General features: G+C 47.8%; 1 long non-coding RNA gene across 1 annotated transcript; it reads left to right on the forward strand.

Moving 5' to 3' along the window:
* Positions 1–1,529: 1,529 nt before the first annotated feature.
* Positions 1,530–7,937, forward strand: LOC128082532 (uncharacterized). Its single transcript, XR_008207715.1, has 3 exons — positions 1,530–1,668; positions 3,705–3,924; positions 5,514–7,937. It is a non-coding gene; the product is annotated as an uncharacterized LOC128082532 (long non-coding RNA).
* The last annotated feature ends 7,406 nt before the right edge of the window (positions 7,938–15,343 follow it).

Genomic DNA, 15,343 nt, shown 5'->3' on the forward strand with positions numbered 1-15,343 from the left:
CCTGCGGGTACAAAAGACCTTCTCCACCATCCCAATCCTCGCCAAAGCAGAGACACCACTTGGAAGACATCCAAGGCTATGCAGCCTGACCAATGCCCCTTCTTTTCTGGAGGGAGCTGACGGAGCATTAACAGGGGACAGGAAAAAAACATTCAGCTGTGGCATTTGTTGGTTGCGTGCAGCCGCAGGCAGGAACTGCTTCCTCTGTTTGCAGGCTTGTAGGGAAAGGAGAGCTCAACGGAGTTGCTAAATTAGAATGAACTGAAAAATATTGCTGTGAACAACAGAATGTTTGGCCTTTCTTTTTTTGTGTTTTTTTTTTTTTTTTTTTTTTAAAGCAAAAACACAAAACCTTGGAGTGATTTACATGGGAAAAGGGGAGCCGGAAACAATTTTAGAGGCTGTTTTCCAAAATTGATGAATAACAGAAGATACAATGGTTAAAGCAAATGGCCCAAATTTCCTGCTCTTTTAAGCAGCTGAATGGATACTAAAAACAAGGGTGCCCTGTTTTTCTCCTTGTGGAGCTGGCAGAGGTTTTCCCTGGGTTATTTTGGGTCCCCGAGGCAGAGCTGGCGGCCCAGCAGAGCGGGTGCTGCTCCGCATTGCTGCTGGGGCAGACAGGATGAGTGGGACTTCCAGAGGTGGGGAATAGCAGCGTCATTTTGAATCATTTCTGGCGAATAATGCTGCAGTTATGAGTCACAAGGAGGGATCCTAAACTTCCTTTTGGATTTTTTTTTTTTTTTTTGACATTTCTGTGGGTAGCGATTTGATTTCTCCTGTGCCTGAGCCTTGCTTTCCTGCAGACCAGGCTACGTTTCCCTTCTAAATCTCATCCTATTGGATAAAGATGCAAGGTTTTCTCCAACCAGACACAGCTTGGAAGTGTTTTCTTCTCCTTGCAAAGATTTCTGTTGTTTCTGGAAAACATTCTTGTTGCGCTTTGTGAAAAAACAACAAACCTTGGATGTGATCCCTGCAAAGCCATTGTGTTCATTGCCTTTAGCCAAGGTCCAGCAGTTGCAGCACTTGTCTGAGATACCACTAAGGATGGCCATGTGGGTAATCTCTTCTCAAGGCCAGAGTAACCTATGGAATCTCCAAACAACCTCTTTGCTATGACCTCTTGCAGCCTGTCTGCTCCATGTGCACTGAAGAATGAAGGACAGAAAAGATTTTAGGTGATTAAATAGACAAAAATACAGCTTTGCAAGCAAGGGAAACAGTTGTGCTGGTCAGGTCAGGTCAGAAACATATCCTGAGTATAAAGAGAATCATAGAATCATGAAGGTTGCAAAGGGTCATGTAGTTCAGCCTTCAACCTGTCACCAGCATAGAGAAAAGAAAGCAAAGGAAGGGATGGAAACTTCATTTCTCACTGCGAGGTTCACTGTATAGATATGGGACCTCGTGTTTGGAGTTTTTAGCTGGGGCATAAAGGCATAAATTCAGGTGAGTTTTGAAGGCATGTCTAGTGAAAATGTGAAGTCACAGCTTGAAGCAGTGATTGAGGACCTCGTCAGGGTAGCTCAGGTGTGTGCAATGAACCTGAGTGATGGAAGGGCTGGAGCCAGGATCCACCCCTTCCCAGCCCTCATTTAAGGGTTGGCAGGGAAGATGAGGGCATCTTGCTGGAGATCCCTGTGTACCTGGGGCCTTCTGAAGGTAAGCAGCTTCTTTCCTTTATTTCTATGCCCCTGGCAGTTACGTTTGAGTGACTCCTGCTTGCTGCAGTTTGGGATCTTGCTGTTCTGCTGCCATTATTGCCTTTTCTATTGAATTACAGCATTGTAGGTGCTATGCAATTAGGAAATACTCTTCTTGGATGGAGAAGGTCCTATCTAGGCATCATTGGGAATTGGTGACCAACCTAGCCCTGTGGCTACACCAATGCTGGCTGGTGTCAGATGTGGGAAATAGAATAGTACACTTCAGAGAGATCCTCCAGGATCATCACAGGTACAGCATCGCTGAGTGCAGTAGAAAGACAAAGCAGGAATCTGCTCTGCTTTCAGGGTTTCTTGTCGTGGATCATTTCCTCTCAGTGGCTGTTTTTCTGCTTCCAAATCAATTTACAAAGGGGAATTTGAGGAGCCCCTTGCACTCTGCTGAGCTGCTCACTCCCACCCTATTAGGTGTATGCACTCGTGTCTGTGGGCTCCTGTGTCGTGCTGACTTCTCCAGCTTACTTCAGGCTTTGAACACGCTGGAGACAATCAACTGCTTTCCCTGTTTGCTTCTACCATCCCTCCAACCTCTTTTTCTCCCAGAATTCTGGGAACTCTACCAGGCAGTTGCACACACTTAATCAAATAAAAGTAACCACAGATGGCAGGTTGAGTTGCTAATTGCTCCCAAACAGTTATCTTATGTTTCACTGCTGGGCCATATGCTCACTCCTCCCCCAAACACCTCCTCTTCCTCAAGCTTCTGAATTGGACAGACCATATATTAAATGCATCATTGCAAAGCCACAATTACAAAATATCCCTCTCTTGGGTTGTTTCCCATGTTAACTGAGGCCTGATAAATCACGTTGTGTATTTATGGACTCCCTAAGCAAATTGTCATTCAAAATGCCACTTCTGGCTTTCAAGCCCAAATGAATTACCGTGCTTGGGATACACACCTCTTCCTTAACAACACATTCAGATGTCAGGATGCTGAGAAGCACTTTCCTCTCAAAGACTCATTCAGGCCTCAGAGGAAAAAAGATTTCGAACTGCTTGGGTAGTTTTTAACCAATTCTTTCCCAGGGGTTGAGGCATTCTGCAGAGCCATCACCTCGGTAGGTCTGTAGCTCAGTGTGAGAAGAAGGAAGGTCTTTGTGCTATAGGTTGCATGTAGATGCTGAGCTTGTGTGAAGACCTATGGAAGTCACCTCAATTATAAAGTGAATGAGTTTTGAGGAACTTCTGTCTCCTCCTTATATTCCCCACCCCAAACACTCAGTGGGTGCCAGGACATTCATGTTGCCATCGCTATTAGCGATGATGCTGAGATGAACTAGGGATCAGTGTTGTGAGGGGAAGAAGATGAATCCTAAGGTGAAAACAAATGCATCCTGGACAGGGGTGGAGAAGAGCAATGAGAGCATTTTGCCAAGCTCACCAGTAGTGCAAGGTTTGTCAAGGTTAGTCAAGGTTAGTGCAAGGAGTCTCAGATTTACATGGGTGTGCAATGGCATCACTGTGAGATGTAGGCTGGGAACTTTGGAGGAAGTTCAGGTTGGATATTAGGAAAAACTTCTACTCAGAGTGGTCAGGAACTGGCACTGGCAGTCTGGAAATGTTAGTTGTGTCACCATCCCTGGAGGTGTTCAAAGGACATAGAACTGTGGCACTGAGCAGTGTGGTTAATAGGCATGGCAGGGATGGGTTGGGATTGGGCTTGATCCTCTTAGATGTCTTTTCCAATCTTAATGATTCTGTGGTTCTATGATTTTTTTTTGGACAGTGGCTGTAGGTTTCTGATTTACCTTAAGCTGTTGTAGGAAGTGGACTGAAGCATGCGAAAATCTGTGTCAGATCTGGGTTTATGACGAACGCTGATGTCTGGGAGGGAGTAAGAATCTTGATTTGTACGAGTCCCCAGGGAGGATGTCTGTGACACGGGGCTGATGCTGCCATTAGCAGCAGAATGCACTGTGCTGAAACACGCGGTCCTAACGATCCTATACGTCCCCTTAATGTCATCTGCAGAGCCCAGGGTAGGCGTGGGGTTGCACAGACAGAGCCCTTTGTTCTGAAGGCTGACAAGCACATGGAGATCAGCTCTGACCTCAAGCTCAGGATGCCCGAGGATTTCACGAGCACCCAAGGACAAAGGCTGGCAAGCGATGAAAGGCCTCCTGCTCTCATTTACTGCACCGGTGTCCTCAGAACTACGTCGGTGAGGATGGAGGCTGCTGTCATCAGTGAGGTGGGCACGGCACTCTTGACGTGGTGGGGTTCTCATCCAGCGTTGGTTGAGGGTTGGTGACACTGATGGAGCTCTGCAACTTCAAGTATTTACGTTTTTTTGTGCAGAGCAGTGCACGATACACAATATTTCAGTTGTGCATAGTGAGTTTGTACCAAGGGAGAATGGTGATCTGGTAAACAGGGTTGGTGTGAGAGCCTGCTGGGAAGGGGAAGGCAGCGTGCTGAGGAAGCCCCCATCGTAAGCATTTTTCCTGCCCTGGGATGACCAACGTACATCCTGAGAAAAGGGTGCTTGCATTGTGCGGCTGGCCGCTCTGCCCATCCTGCCAGGAACAATGGGGCGGCTCTTAAAAAAAAGAAAAGGCATTTGTAGGGTTGTGGGAGAGAAGAGCAGGGAGCACTGGGGAGGATGGGGCGAGCTAGATGGGAGATGATGCAGGAGAAGCAGCGATGTGCCTCGGTGTAGCCCATGTTCTGCATGTCCCAGCTTTGTCCACCAGAAACATGGAATGGAGGTGATGAGTTGAATCCAACCTTCTGGGGTTGTTGTAAAGCTTTCCCATCGGTGCTGGAGATGCTGCTGGGGCTCTCTGTGGGGTGCCAGGTGGCAATAACCAAGATATTGAGGGCAGAGGTTGTATCTTGGTTAAGCGTCTCTTCCTAGCTGAATTCTCATTCTTGCCTGTCCTTTATGTGCTTAAGTGCCTTTTCTTTCTGTATCTGTAGCTGGGTTGAGATGTTTTGGGGCCGTTCCTCTGGGAGCAGCCAAATTTTCCATTGCCGGATGCTCTTTGGGATGCATCTTTTTCTTCTTTTTGGGAGCCCAAGAGGGTCTGGGTTGGGAAACTAAAGGCAAAAGGCAGGATCTTGAGTTTTAGATTTTTCAAATAGACTCAATTAGGTACAAATTAATGTCATGACCCCTTTGTCATGCCTCAGCTCAGCCTGGCTGGGTGAATGCTACTCATGTACTTATGGGGTCAGGGATGCTGGAGGGGGAGAGCCCCAAGGAGCCCTTTGCCCAGGGTCTCAGTTATTTGGGATTCTCTAAATCCCGCCAGAGTTGACAGGGAGAATTTGAAAGGATATTGCCAAATTGTGCTGTCGTCATCAATTAGTCTTTATAGCTGGGGCTGGCATTCCTGACTTCCTGCAGTTCCCAGGAGCCTGAGGACTTCATGTCTCCCTTAGCTGTTGTGGTGGGGCTCATTAGCCCTGGTTGGGGCTAGGAGCCTGGCTTTCCCTCATTGGGGTTCAGAGTGCTGGAATTAGCCCCAGAACTGCTGCCGGGAGATAGTCCATGGACAAGTGAGCATTTCAGGAAGGCTTAGGAGTGAGCATACCCTAAAGTGCATGGTAAGCTTCATAGGGAAAAATGGAGCTGTAAGCATGGGGCAAGGAAAGTAACCTGCTTGGGAGCACCCACCAGCCCTAATGATCCATCACCGAATTTACTTCACAACCCTGTATTCATTTCCTAACACCATATCTCTGAGGCAGGCAAGCAGTCTGATTGTAGGACTCTATTATAATTCCTTTGCCTTGCAACACTGTTGGTTTTCAGTGCACAATTTCCTGTTTTTGAAGGGCTGAGTTCTTAGGAAGAAGTCCCAGCTTCATTGAAGATAGTGGCAAAACTCCCACAAACTTCCAGCAGCCAAAGCTGCCTCCCCAGAGTGCTGTTTTTCTCCAAGGTGATGAGCAGCCACAACTCAGATTGACACTAATGGGAGTTGGGAGTCCCTGGCAGCTTCATAAAGTCAATAAACCAGCACCTAAAGCAGAGGTGTTTCATCCTTCCAATATTTTAAAATAATTGTGGTTCCAGCCTGATGGACAGAAGCCTGGGAGATGATGGAGTTTTGATTCTGCCTGGCTGGAAGGAAATTTGTATTTGGTGCAGGATAATGAATCAGGCAGATGCTGTCTAAGTTCATCTTCAGCATTTCAGAGGCTGCTAGTTTCATGTTGATAAATCAGATGGCTGTTTTGCTTTGCAAAGCTGGTGTCTTGCCTTCCACCCCCCCTCAGCTGTACAAATTGCTGCAAACTCACCGTGTTCCCATAGGCCTCAGCTTGGAAAGCAGGTGATGCCATGGATTCAAGCTGAGAGTGGGTGTGAGTAACAACCTGACACAGCAGCTCGGCTCCCAACCTGCACCAGCAAAGAGTGAGAGCTTCTGCGTGAGTTTTGTCTCTGCTGGGAGACAGGTCGTGGTTTGAGAGAGATTTTCCAGGCTCTGTTAAACTGCTTTCCAAGTGCATGGCGTGTTTCCTCAAGGCAACCGTAATGGGCTGCACCGAATAGCTGATGGTTTGAGATCAGTTCAGTACGGATGGATTTAAGGCTGGTTCATTTCCAGGCAGCTGCACGTTGTTGCAGTCTGCTCTGGTGTCACAAGAGCTACTTTTTCTGCTCTTCTGGATCACAATAACCCCTTTAATTCCAGAGCAAATCCTCCCTCTTCAGCATCCTAAAGAGCGCTCCGAGCACCGCCCCTCTGCAATTTCCCTTTCCCTCTTAACCTTGACCTGTAATATGCTGAAAGTTGTTACTGAGAACTACCTTGATCAGAAATGACATTACTGAAATGTGCTCAGCCAGATCCCACAAGAGCCCAACCATGGTAAAGATTCCCCGAGTCAACAGTTTGAGTTATGGATCAATGCTGTCCTGGAACAGAGTGCACGGAGCCGACCGCTATGAGGTAGCAGCTATTAAGTTTTGTTTGCTTTCCTTCAGAGTGGCTGTAATTTTATTATTATTTTTTTTTTTTTTAAAGAGTTTGTTCTCTTAACCCAGCTGGTGCCCTGGGCACTGTTTGCACACAGCAGCTCCTCACTGCAAGGAGAATATGGCTGCAAGGAGCAGAGGATGCTCGCATTGCTGCAGTGCAAAAAATTGAGTGCCTCAACTTGGCAGTGTTTTCAAAGTTGCTTTTTTCTTTTTTTCTTTCCTTTTTCCCTTGAAATCTTGCTTATTCCTAGGAGCTGCTTTCTTCAGCCTTTTCCAGTCTGGGTGCCATATTCACAGGCTCCATTAGAGGGAAATCCTCGACCCAGAAGGTTACAATGATCCTCTGACTACTTGAGTCCCTCTCCCATCCAACCGAGGAACATCTGTGTATATTGAATCTTACAAGAGTTAACTTCTGGGAAGCCTGGAGCCTGCAAATTGAAACCACTTCAGTGGGTTCTGCCTGAGACTTTTATTTACCCCGAACTCCAGTGCAGAAATTGAGGTCCAAACTGCTCCTTCTTCAGCCAGCGAGAGTAGCAGATAGAGAATCCAAGCCTGAGCTTGTGCTCAACCTGAACTCCTCCAGCATGCATGAGTTGGCAGGGAATGAGCTGCTCTCCGTTTCTGGTCTTCCAGCTCTGGAATTCTTTTCGATCTCAGAGATAAGAAAAAAAAATCTCCTGAACAGATGCGTCATGCCTGCTTTATTTTCCATTAAAACCAGAGGAGATGTTTAACTCTGTCCTATCGGGGCGTGTGCATGAATGAGCTGTGCTTCTTGGAGGCAAAATCCACCCCTTTAGCAGAGATATATGGAGACTTTGGAGGATCCACCCCCCCAAAAACACTATCAGCTGTGGAAAAGCCATTCATTAGCAACCAGTAATAGTTCTTCTTTTCTTTTCTCAGAAGAACAGGCAGTGCTATCTAAATAAGCTGCTTCCTGAGTTGTTTCTCAAAGTTACTGTTGGAGCTGGAGGCCAACTCTCCTCCCCCACGAGCGCAGCAGAAACAGAATTCTTGAAGAGGAAAAGCTGATCTGCCATCCAGCAGACTGCGCTGCTCTTTTGGAGCTCTTCCCATCTCTGCAACCCCCCAGGTCAATGTGTTCCCTGCTTGCTTTTCAACCCTCATCCCCCACAAAAAGGGCCCTTTTGGGACAGGCTGCCCGGGGAGGTGGTGGGGTTGTTGTCCCTGGTTGAGATTGGGCTTGGAGATCTAAGAGGTCTCTTCCAACCTGAATGATTCTATCCGTGATTCTGCGATTTCCTCTTGGGCTCAGGGCTTATTTCTCCCCTGTGCTCTGTGTTTGGCCAAACCCAGCCCTGATATCCCATCTAACCCCCTTCAGCTTCCTCTTATTGACTTCCCATGACCTCCTGCATCAACTCAGCCTTCCTCCTCCTCCAGCATTCTCAGCAACCCTACCACCCTCACCTCCTTCTCCTGCTGTCTTCAGCCATGAGGAGCTTCATCCCTTTGAGCTGTGCCCTCTGCTGTGTGTTACCAGTGCTTACTGACACTGTAAAGCTCAGGAAGGCTTTCCTGCCCTCACCAGTGCACTTCAGGAGGTGTTTGGGACAACATATCAAAGCAGGAGGGACTCCCCAAGGAGAGGGCAGCCATAAGGACATGAGTATGTGTTTCTGCACTGCCTTCCAGGCAAGACCTGAAGCTAGGATGTTAATTTTTAAGCGCTGTTAATGACTGTGCTGGCCTCCAAATGGTTGAATTCCAATGAGAATGCGTAGTTCTGGCCTTTCCTAAATGCCACCTATGAGCTCAGCTGGCTGTCGCAGCCCCTCCTGCCTTCCTGTCCAGCTGCTGTCCCATCCCAGCAGCTTTCTGGTGCTCTGAGCTGTCAGGATGGCATTCCCAACCTCTGCTATTTCATATTTCTAATGCAGTTAAGTTTTAAAGACTTGCAGAAGAGACTCAGAGTGCTAATTGTGTTCTCACTGGGTAGGGCATGATAGGAAATAGCCACGTTTGGCAGCTAGCACATTTATTCAGCTTTTGCTACAGAGCATCAAACGGATCCAAGACGCAAATCCAAGCAGGAGAGGAATAGAATGTATTAGGTAAACCTCTGGACCACCAAGCGGAGAGGATTTAGTGTGTATAATAAGCTGCCTGTGTATCATTTATCACGGTTCTGCAGTGATTGCCTGGGGGTGATGATGGACACCATAAGTTTTAAGAAATATAATGACGTGTCATGTAACAGACTGCAGGTGTCTGTGCAGGGAGCTGAGAGGAAATCAACCTGACAGCCCTGAAAACCCATCCTATGCAGGCATCTGCAGCAGCCCAGCATGCATGGAGCATCCCCTGCTCCATCCCCACCCCCTTGGCAGGGCTCTGCTGAAAGGCCCCTTTTTCCTTCCCCCCCCCCCAGCTCCCAATGATCCCACCTCCTCCACAGCTGCTGTTTTCCTTTGGAAATGGGAACAGCTTGGGTGCATCCCTCTGGATTATTTGCTGGCTCTGGGCTTGCCTGGCTGGATGTGGTCTTTAGGGCATCTTCAAGGGATTGGACCCTCGTTGTCCCCTTGCAAGAAGCCTGCGTTTCCCTTAAAGATCTCCGTCAGCCCAAACTGGGGGGAACCATCCCCATGGAGATGAGCATTCCAGCAGAGCCCCCTCTGTCCCACCTCTTGCTTATTGGAGAGCCCCTGACCTCCCCTGACAGGTTTCTCCATTGTCTGCCTGACCTCACCGTTATAAAGCATTTCCTACTATTTAGCCCTGTGTTTTTCTTTCTTAATTTTAAGCCATTAGTGCTCGTTCTTCCCAAAATTTACTACTGAAAACGAGCCTGCCTCCTCCCTTCCTTTCAGCTGACAGATGGCTGCAGAGTGACCCTCTAGGATTTATATCTCCACTGGTGAAGCTGTGCTGCTGTCCTATCTTAATCCCCTCAAGGCCATAGGAAAATAAAGCCGTTGTCTTTAAATCTGAATCTTTCACAACTCCTGTCTCCAAGCAGCACCTCGCTGGGGTTCAGCTCTATTTGCTTTCACAGCTTCATTGTAGAAGCTCCAGGAATGAGCTTTCAAAGATGCCCAATTTTTCATGAGGGCTTTTAGAAGCTTGTTATGGTGCCTCATCATTCATCTTCTTCGTTTTTCTTATATTTATTATATTGCCTATGATACAAAGTTACATTCACTTCCTAGTCTGACAGAGGGAGAAAGTTTCTCTTCCTTTAACTTACAGCAGTCTTATTTTGTTGGTTGTTTTTTTTTCTATCTATTGTTTTATTTTTTTTTGTTTTTGGCTTGGTAATCTCATTTGGATTTGCCAGTTGAATTTTAGAAACTCAAGATTCATCATTCATTCGATGTGGTGTTTAATAGGACTAGTATTCTTTTCTTCTGCTGATCTGGAAAATGAAAATGATGTGATATGGAACTTCCTAGAGAGAGAGACAACTTCCTAGGCCTGAATTTCGATGTGTCCTTTTTTTGGATGCTGGAACCCCTTGGTGAATAACTCCTCTCAGCTGCACCTGATGGCTCCCAACCAAGGAGATTACTGCATGCACTCACCTGGCCAGGTTCTTTGCCTTAACATCTAAATCTATGCTGCAAAGCCCCATGTGTTTTTCTGTGCTTCAGAAGGGGCACTGATGGCTCACTCCTTTGGTCACAGCACAAGATGAAATAGTTGCTGCATGGAGCAGCTTGGTTGCCACCAGGGGAGGCATGGTTTCCACCATTGTTCCCAGCCAAAATGCAGCACCTTGGTCCTGTCGTGCCCCAAGGAGTGCACGAAGACCCTGTTTGAATGGGAGGTGTTGGAGGTGTTTGCACATGATGGACCCAACTGAGTCAGCACCGTCTTTTTGGATATTGGGGTGGGAAAAATCATCCCTTGTGCTCCTTCTGGCTTCAGTAGTCTGCAATAAGGGGAGTACTCCCCTGTTCTGACCACGGATGAAGAGCTAACAGTAGAAGATAGGCTTAAACATTGGAGAAAATGTGCGTGGATGGGTGTTTGGTGTGACTTTGGCATGAGTGGCTGCTCCCTCAGGCTCCGTCCTTCCTGCAGAGCTTCTCCCTGGGTTTCTTCCAGGGTTGTTCCAACCTCCCACCCGCAAGAGGTGTTTCCTCTCCTGTGTCACTCGTGAGGAGTGACCAGGGAGAAGGAGACAGGCTTTGAAAAGAGCCAAGGATGAACAGGCTACTTGGGAGGCTGGAAATCAGGGCGTTGGGTCTGATCACAAAACACACAATATTTTCTCTTAAATGTAGATGCTAAGGATTTAATGGAAAGAAAGGTCGGGCTTTGACCTGACCGTTGAGCAGAGTGACAGGGATGGCTCCTCCGTGTCCTCGGTGAGGTTTTGTTAGTCTGAAGTTCAGTCCCGGCGTCGGGTGATGCATTTTCCAGGGAAGCTAATGGATGTGCTTGCACTGCGCCGGAGTGGTTGGCGGGGGTGGGAGTGGTGACTCTCTCGTGAGAGACAAATGACTTCCTCTTGACAAGCAGCTATGTTTTAACTCAGAAAATGATGGATGAGACCCAAGTAAAGACTTGCACAGGCAAACTAACGTGCAAACGTCGCGTTGTCAGGGATCCAAAACCAAAACAAATTAAAAGCCCAAACCACAATGGAAAAAAATGAAACCTCGCCACGATGATGGGCAGGAATCTAAAGTGGGCCATGGAGAAACGCTTTGGGTCCAGCAGAATGCATCACCCACCACCCAAGATGGATTCCTCTCCTGAAGAGCCCCGCTCTCATTAAACCAAAGACTTCCTGTGGCATGGGGAATGCAGCCTTATCCTTCCGCCCCGCTGCGGTCCCTCCCAGGCCATTGTTTGGATTTTCCTTGGCATCCCTCAGCAGAACTTGGCCACCACGTTTTGCCAAATGTTTCCTTCACATTTTTCTTCTGTGCTTACCTTTACAAAAGAAAAAAAAAAAAAAAATTCTTTCATTGTTATTTCTTCTTTTTCAAATGTATGCGTAAATAGTTGGTAAGTGCTGAGCGTGGTGGCTGCACCCAAGTTCCTGTTGTTCCTTTGGGCACTCATGTATCTTATCATTACATCTGGGAACCTAGATTTGGACTCTAGACTCACTGCCCTGAGTATGGTGCAACTGTGGATGGAAAAGATGGGTTCTGCTCCAAAGAGCTGCAACTAAAGCCCAGAGGTCTCCCATCTGGAGATGCAAAGATGGAAGATGAGGGCAAAGCCCCATTGCCCAGTTGCACAGAGGGCTGGTGGGCCCTTTTCTAGGACTTAGCTAAAGCAAGAGCAATTTTGCACGTGCAGGAAAGAGAATAGCTTCAGAGTCCTCGCTTATTGTTAAGATTTTTATGGCTTTTAATGTTTCATTTAACTTTTCATTACTTCTAATATCTTTAAGACTATGTCTGAGAAAAAGGCCTGCTTTACTTAGCATGTGGTCCCTCCACTGCATCAAGAATGTGCTTGAACTGAGACCATATGAGGACATATGAGGGGAGAACACCAAGGACCATGCAGGACTCTGAGCATCCTGCAGAGGAATGAGGGCAATCAGTGCCTGCAGTTCCCCCATCCCTTCCTCAGCCTTCCTCTCTGCAGCCCCAGATAAACCCTGGATGTTTATAGACCTCAACACAATGGTTCCCACCAGGGCCAGGCGATGCAGGGATACGTAAGCCGCCTGGCTGGCTCTTCTTTGATATTGGAAAGCTTCCACGCTTCAGATCCTGTTGTCAGCTGCAGATCTCCTTATTGTTTCACTACTGAGGATCCAGTGATTTGACCTATTTTTACTGAGGGTTTTATTTATTCCGGCGGTCAAGAGTAAATAAGTACGTTGCCTTCTGTAACAGAGTTCAAGCTCGTTGTGTTGTTTAATCCTGGAAAGCGTCTTGCCTGCCTGCTCCAAGTGCAGCGCTGCCTGCTTGCTTCCAGAATTAATTGCTGATCTTATTGATCACAAGCAGGATGGATGAGACTGCAAGTTCTTTTCCTGCTCGGCTGCTAAGTGTCAGCTTTGCAAGGAAAAGGCAAATTGCAGTGCCGAAGTTGTAGGCTTGATTTATGGATGTTAAGAAATTTATAGAGATTTTGTTTTATCGCGTTCGTTCCTCTCTGCTCCTCCTTCAGCTTTTGGCTGAGGGATGGGGAGGCAGCAGAAATCAAAACGCCCCATTGGGGCCTGCTGCCAGTGTTGGTCAATGGCTGTGGTTGGGGCTTTCGTTGCCCAGAGTGAGGTTTGCATGATGAGCAAGGGAGCACGCAGCTTCTCGTGCATGGGAAGCCATCACCCAGGACACCTAACAATAAAGACCACGTTTATTTTAATCACCTGCCAACCCAAGTTTCGGAAAGCTTGGCTCCTTTTGAAAGCTTGTCAGCAGCTTATCTCCCTCCTGCCAATCTGCAGAGTGTGGCTGGGCTGACAGCTCCATGCACAGCTGTCTCCTGTCTGCTGTTATCTGCAGCTGGGTACGGCCGAGCTGCCCAGCACGCATCTCACCCACAGCTGCCCTCCCAGCGACCTGCAAGGACCCATGAAATCCACACAGCATCCCCCTGCTGAGCCACCTGTGTGCTCAGCCAGGCTCCTCCCATCTGCATTTCTCTCTGAAAGCCCAGATTAGTCTAAAATTCTGCTGGAGGTACAGCCTGGCCCCTTATCTGCAGCAGCATCCAGCCCCCGAGCTGGGCAGGCTGTACAATGGGCAGTTACTGCTGCTTGCCCACATCCATCACTGCTGAGCTTCAGGGAATGAAGGAGATAAATCTGGTGGGGCAAAGGGTGGGAGGCACCCGAATTCTTCCCTCCTTCTCCATGTGTGTCCATCAGCCTGCTTCCAAGGCAGCCCCTTTCTATCCTGATGGATTCCTCCTTCTAACCTGATGGATTCCTGATGGATTCCTGGTCTTTCTGAGCATCATTTTGAGGTGTTTTTTTTCTTTCTTTCTGTTTCCCTTGCATAAAGCTCTGTGCAATGCGGAGGTTTGACAGCCATGCTGGTTTTCAGATCAAGGTGTTCCATGGCAGAAGGTTTCCTTTAGAAATACTTCCAGGCAGACATTAATTCCTGTGGTTTTGAGGGAAGCCGAGTGCACACCATAGGAAGGAACCAGGGCTGTTCCTGATGCTGCAGGCTCAGGTTGGTTATTGGGAAACATTTCTTCTCCAAAAGAGTGGTAAAGCACACAGGTGTGGGCTGCCCAGAAAGGAGAGAGAATCACTGTCCCTGGGGGTGTTCAAGGAACGTGGATGAGGCACCGAGGGACGTGGGGGCACAGCGTGGGGGCACAGCGGGGTGGGTTGGGGATCTTGGAGATCTCTTCCAACCTTAATAATTCCATGCTTCTATGATCTAGATAGTGATGCTTCTGGCTTGGAAAAGCCAAATTTACTTTGAGCTGGTAGGAAAGGAAGCGGATTTAAAATAGAAGCTGCTAGCTCAACACCAAGCCCAGCAAACCCAGTCTGTGCCAGCATGAGATGCAGTCAGATAAGACACATGTTTTGGTTCGGTGGCATAGGAATTCTTGGAGACAATCCTGTGCTGGGACAGTCCCTAAAGCTGCTGCAGTGACCACATGTGGGATCTGTGGAACTGCTCCCCAGTGTCACTGCTGGTTTAACGGTTGGGGGTGGTGACATCCCATGTCCTCAGCCTGCAGCACCCAGGGCCATGTTAGGCCCAGCACATCGCGCTGGTGCTCTCCTCTAGCTGCTAATGTGACCTGCAGATTCTGCATCTTTATCAATAAACAACAGCAGGCAATATTAAAGCCAGCTGAGCTGTGTCACAGGGGTTATCAGGGGACAGACAGTAGTTCCTTCAGCCAGAACAGCAAAGGTCTCCGGGTTAAAAGCCAAGGGTCAGCACCGCCACTGCCTCATGTGGCATGGATTAAATCAGAAATTATCTTGAGTGGCATTACTGCAAACTAGCCAGAGCATTAATCTGGAACCTCGGCTGCTCCAAGCATAAATCACTGCCTGGACGCTGGGCTGGGGGCTGCTGTGCCCCTCCTGCATGCAGCACACAGCTCTGCTCCCAGTCACAGTAAATCCAAGCTGGGAAAGTGAACTGAGATTCAACACTTGGGGAAAACACGATGTTGGTTGTTATTTTTTTTCCCACCAAATCATGCTTTTCAATGCACTGTTGGTAACCAAGCTCAGCCCCGCAGCGCTTTGAAAGCCCAGAAAGCTCTCAGCAAGCTCACAGAAATCAAAGCCAGCCTCAATCTCTCTTGGATTCACAGCTCTTCACCTTCACTCAGGAGATTAATCATGGCAGAGACACCCCTGCGTTGTATTTAATCAACGCCTTAAAGTTTGATAACTTAATTTTAACAGTCATGCAAGGCAGCACGTCGCTCTGAGCATTTTTGCTCCTCTAAACTTTCACTTGCTCACAGTTCCTGCTTTAATTCATGGCATTGCGGGTGAGGTGATTGCATTTGAGTTGCATATTTCCTGGATAGATGACTGAAATGGTCAGATCCGGTTTTAAAAAGGTTTCATGGAACCATAGAGTTGCCAATGTTGGAAAAGACCACGAGGGTCATCAAGTCAACTCATCGCCACCGTGCTCAATAAACTGCCTCTGAATTGATTGCATCGAGTAAAGTTTTGCTCTCTGCTTCCGAGAAGCGAGCTGATTTGGGCTTCGTTTGCAGCAGGGATGGAAGCCTGAGCCCT

The sequence above is a fragment of the Tympanuchus pallidicinctus genome, unplaced genomic scaffold, assembly GCF_026119805.1.
Source record: "Tympanuchus pallidicinctus isolate F22 unplaced genomic scaffold, pur_lepc_1.0 scaffold22, whole genome shotgun sequence".
Taxonomy (NCBI): Eukaryota; Metazoa; Chordata; class Aves; order Galliformes; family Phasianidae; genus Tympanuchus; species Tympanuchus pallidicinctus.